Raw genomic sequence first — 6,000 nt, forward strand, 5'->3', positions numbered from 1 at the left:
TGGGTGACATACACTATGCACTTGTACATGTATGTACTTCCGTGTGTAATAAAAGGAAGGTTAGAAGCATGGATAGGGATATGGATACAAATATGGTAACCAGATACTTTCAATTTAGATGCGCATCAGATTTCACAATAGTAAAGTTATGTGCTAGCCATTGGTCAAAGTATAGACACATTTTGGCATAGCTGTTGCAACCAAAACAAACCAAAACCCTTTTGTGTACAGTATGGTCTAGTTAGTAATTTGATAATTATAAAGTAAAGATAAATGTAAAGTATAAAGTAAAGATAATTTTATTGAATGGTATTTTGTTAACTGATGACTTTCAACCCCTAAGTTAGTTAAACATGGGGGAAACAAATTTCCAGCAAGCACTGCAAAGTAGAGATGCCTGTTTATACTCCATTTTCCCTATAAGTTTAATTAAAGTCTTGCAAGACCCATTTGATGTAAATTTTATAGTGACAAAATGTTAAGATAAGAAAAACAAAACCATGTTCTGGATTTTAGCGACACCAAGTTTAGTGGCTATAAAAAATAGTTTTTTTTATAAAGTACCATGGGTGAGCTGATCAACAAAATTATTCATGTTTAACTATGGGGCCATCATTGATGAAATGCAAGCTTCAGACATGATGCCAGATTTCCGAACTTTTCATGTTTCGGGCATGCAATAAGTTGAGTTGGCACCGTTGATTGTGTTCTTTCTCTGTGACTTTTGAAACTCCTAACCATTAGCTGTGTCTCAGTTCAATGCACAGTTGACAATGGACAGGGTTTTATAATTAATCTGGGGAAAATCTATACTGGGTGGCACAATAAATTTTGCTCAGAGTGTTGGGCAAAAATGTTGAGTTTTCGGCAGGCCTGCCCAGCACCACCATCCATGTTCTTACTCAAACTGTTGTCGTATTGTTGTTCAGTTTAGTTTCTTTAGTGCAGTACAGCTAAATAAGCTTTTCGATTGTTGTTGTTTGTCAAATGTTATTGATTTGGGTTTTTGTAAGTTATTTGGGCCTAATTGTCATATATATAAAGTTGGTTTTTAAAAGAAAATGCCATTTTTGGTCTTATGGAGTGATATATGCTTTTGCGTATAATAAATGCTTCTTATTTAATTTTGAGATTTGAAGAACAAATTTTGACTACTTTGAAGTTATTGTTGCTAAGGTTAATTTCTTAAGTCTAAATAGGTTCTCTTTTTCTTTTTTCCGGGTGGCGGAGTACTTTTCCCCCAATCACTGACACTTCGCCTTCGATCGGCGTCCATGTTGCACAGTGTAAACACACGGTGTTGCCAAACACGTGCGTTGTGTGCAAGTACATGAACATCCACGCATAATGCTGTACATGTAAAACACCAGATTGACCAAACTGGTATGCGCCATTCCTACCCCCTCTGTTACGCATTGGTTTATTAGTTTTCTAGCGGGAGTAAGAATTTAAAAAATAATTCTAAGCCAGCCTCTTTTTTATCGAAGCGCATAGTGATCACTGAGATGTGGGGTGTTTTTGATCTGTTGTTTTTGCACTTGGGGTCGAACGAATAACAGTTGATTAAATTGAGAACAAATTTGTCCGTTCGTGCTGCAGTTTTAAAACACCGCGATAAAGAGTTAGCTTTTTGCGTACGATCTGCAGAATACCTCTTACCACGGTAGTCAGGGGTGAAAATGCGTACATGGTCTGCAAAATGCGTACAGGTTGGCAGGTCTGCTGCTCCACAACCAATGAAAGACCTCTATAAAATAATCTAAACTCACCTGAGGTATACTGGAGATGTTGCTGGTCAATATGTAGTGTGATTGTGTGAGGCTCAGGGTGGATCCTCAGCAAGGTTCCACATCTTGGCATTGAAGCACCCAACACCAGTCCACAGTCTCTTGAGTCTCACCCATTCCAGATGCAGAAACTTGCATCAAACTGACAACCAAGCTCACCTATTGAAACAACAATGTTGACAAACCTAGGTCATACTATGAAAGGTTTTGCTACTTGTTGTGATGAAGGTCACACAAGCCATTGAGCAACATATCAACAAGAAAACATGTAACAATTTGGTAAATAACAGAAATGCCTGACAAGGAAGCCACTTGACAGTTGACCCCTAGTGGTCGAAATAGGTGTCCAAGTTTTTCTTGATTTATTGCTCGAAAAACATTTGCTTTATTTTAGCTAGTTGCTTCCTAGATGCTCGGAAGATATGTATTAACGAACAATAATAGAAAAAACCTTGTCATTGCTAGAGTGCGCTATCATTCCTGTAACCACTGCTCTCATCCGTGAACAAATTGAAGGGGCCTTACTGCAAGAGAAAAAAAAAAAAAGGGGGATACGACTCGTGTCAAAGGTTAACTTACAGGCCAATTGGACAATGCAGGGACATCACGCAAAAACACGTTGACAGAAAAGGAACAAATACTTTCCTAGAAACTATAAAACACTGACTACTTCTATTGTTGACTTAGGTATGGCAGCAATTGTTGTTACAAAATAATCCTTATTTACACGTATTTTCATCACTTTTTTTTTACTTATTAAGAGTCCCTGCCTGTAAGAATGTACCAAATTAGGGGGGGGGTGTGATTTATGGGTTCGCAGATCTTCTTCCAAAAAATTAGAGTGATACACCATCGCGCGAAGTTACGGAGGTGCGAAAACGCAATATATTGGTAAAATTTGAACTTTGACCTCTATTATCTCTCTGCGCCAACGAGATCCCACGCACTTTGCACTTAAATTTGTTTTAGGGATGCAAGCTCTTTCATTTGAACTTGTTTAATTCATGGGAACTTATAGGCGCACTGAGTTATGAGGCGTTGAAAATGGCACGAGGGCACTGTTCGTCAAAGGTTCAGGTGCGCGTAACATGATGCGCCAACGAGATCCCAATTTTTTTTTTTTACTTTTGTTATAAGCCCAACTGGAGGTTTCAAAAAATGTTTTACTTTTGTTGGGATGACCTTGGCGCACATTTTTGTGTTTACAGGGAATGTACTATTTGTTTCTCGAGGGCTTTTAGGTCGAAACTTTGATAACTGGTAACTCCAAAACCGAAAGCGTCAGCAAACTAAAATTTTGGATTTATTCGTTTGGTATGATGATGTATCACTCTAATTTTTTAGAAGAAGATCTGAGAACCCATGAATCACCACTTGGTACACTCTTACAGGCAGGGACTCTTAAATGTTTAAAAATTGATCAATTGACATGACTCTAGTCTTATTGTTGACAAATTTTGACGGGAAAAAATGGCAGAAGGGAAGTTAGCAATTAAGTTTTTTAGTTGTCTGATTTTGATTTTCTTTTGCTGTTTAAGTATTTGTCAACATCCCCCACTACCTGCACATATACCTGTATTTTCTAAGTGGTTGTTGAGGTTTGTCAACAATGGTGACGTTCCATACTCGAAATCTTCTACCTCGAATTAGTTGAAACTGAAAGGCATGGGCTGTCAAAATTGTATATGACATCTAGCTCAGATTGGACTCCTCCGTTTTGCATGCAACGCGACAGAGTCCAGGGTATAAAGGTCCCGTACCATTTGTCTTCTTTGTTGTTAATATTTTGAGAAAAGCCAGCGCAAACGAACTTGCTTGCAGTTGCCTCCGTTGCCCCTTGTCATTGCCTTGGTGCCCTTGAACTGCTCCTGTACAAATTTACAATTTCCTCATAGGGTGCCCTTTGCCAAAGAGAATATGCCTTGGTGCCCTTGCCCTTTCAAAAACGAAGCATACAGCCCTGTGCTTGTAAACACTTTCTTGCACTGGAAATGTGACAGTTGGAAATGTGACAGTCTTTTTTAATTTGCGCAAGCTGCATATTTGTTACGGCCCAAACTTCGTTTTCTTCTTGCCTTTTTATGAACGCACGACTGGCTTGCGCAAATTTAAAAAGGGTCATATTCAATGATTGCACCCGACGTACTGCCAATCAGGCACTATACTCAAAGCCATGCGCACTTTAGCTCACACTATCAATTGGTACATGATGATCACATCACCAGTGCAGAACTTCGGCCTATTTTTTCGGCAATAATTTCTTTCATGGACATAATTGTTAGGTGTGAACTAATTGAAAATGTACTAAGGGACACTAAGAATATATGACCGGAATTTCAACTTCTCAAATCAGGTAAAAAATAATGAAAACTTTAGTCAAATTTGTTTTCGCATTGTAAAGAACTCCAAGAACTATTTCGGTTTTGTCCGGCTATCGTCTCCCGTAACCTCATAGGTTTATATCTCTCACGCGTTAAACGATCATAGTTCAATCAGTGTTCAATGAATTTTGGAATCAGAAATCTCTCTTTATTTTTATTTTAATCTCACCAAAATTAGGCTCTATGTGTGCTTTGATATCTCAATGTCCGAGGGGGCGACCAGAGAACCCACTCTGCAGCCTCAAAAAATGTTAAAAGTTATAAATTCTTACAGTAATTCAGTTCCCAACTCATCCGTTTTACCACTACACTACAAATGCTGATTTCCCCCCGAACTCTGCCGGAAGCATCGCGAAGTCACGCCACGTGACGAGCGTGCGCATATTATTTTTTTCCCAAGAAAAACGTGGAGAATTATCTACACACGTTTGTCCTAGATTAAAAAAACACTCCACCCGTGCTTTGCGTACAAAAACATATGGACATGCGTCAGGGAACCAGACGTCTGATTCCTAGACGCGTGTCCATATATTTTGTACACAAAGCACGGTTCGAGTGTTTTTTTTAAATTCTAGGACGGACCAACGTGTGCGTTAATTCTACACGTTTGTCAGAGTTTGGGGACAATCAGCATTTTTAGTGTAGTGGTAAAACGGAGTCGTTGGGGACTGAATTACTGTATGAATTTATAACTTTTAACATTTTTTGAGGCTGCGGAGTGGGTTCTCTGGTCGCCCCCTCGGACATTGAGATATCAAAGGACACATAGAGCCTAATTTTGGCGAGATTAAATTTAAAATAAAGAGAGATTTCTGATTCCAAATTCATTGAACAATGATTGAACCATGATCGTTTAACGCGTGAGAGATATAAACCTATGAGGTTACGGGAGACGATAGCCGGACGAAACAGAAATAGTTCTAGGAGTACTTTATACCCAGGACTACAGTGCAGTGGCATTGACTGACGTCCTACCAGGGCTATTTGACATCATGCCAGGTAGCTCTTAGTTTATTACAAAGTATAAATAAACGAAATAGCTTTTACTTATGACAATAGTATCAGGCACGTTAATCCGGAGGTCGTTGGTTCGAATCCCACTCTAGTCAATTCTTTGTTGAACCCCAAAAATCGGTCCAAATTTCAGACATACAAATGGTCCACATACTATAAAAAGAAGATGCCTTAATTTTACCGCAATTTTAACTTTCTGAAACAGGTACAAACATAAACATGAAATGAATTGTGTGTTCACATTGTAGAGAGTATTTATTCTCAAAACGTCAGTGCAATGGCAATGACGTCCTACACCTAGCCTACGAAAATACCAGGCCACTACATCTACTTAGTACATGTATGCAGTAAGTACTGGACCAGCAGCCGATTTCACGAAACGCTAAGATTAATCCTAACTCGAGTTAGGACGAGTAACTCGTCCTAACTTAGGATGGGTTCAATGCGTCCAACGTATTTGGATATGAAACTGAACCCGCCCTAAGCCCTAAGATTAATCCTAAGTTAGGAAGAGTTTGGTGAAATCGACGGCTGGGCTCGATACCCTGCTGCCGACGCGTTATGCAACAACGGACTTGGTGTTGGTCGGTAGTCCAACTAAACACCTAACTAAAAACTAAAACGTGACAAGGAGAGGCAAGGAACAGAGAATTACGTACAAATAAAAGTACATGTACATTACCATTTAAAGTGTCAATTTACCTGTTACTTTGTTGAATGTCAGTCTCTCAACTCAGCGCCAAACCTCATAAAACAGTGGTGTGTTTTGGAGTCACTTGTTCCGTTAGCTTCTGTTTGCGCACATGTACATAACACAT

Source organism: Asterias amurensis, chromosome 17, assembly GCF_032118995.1.
Source record: "Asterias amurensis chromosome 17, ASM3211899v1".
Taxonomy (NCBI): Eukaryota; Metazoa; Echinodermata; class Asteroidea; order Forcipulatida; family Asteriidae; genus Asterias; species Asterias amurensis.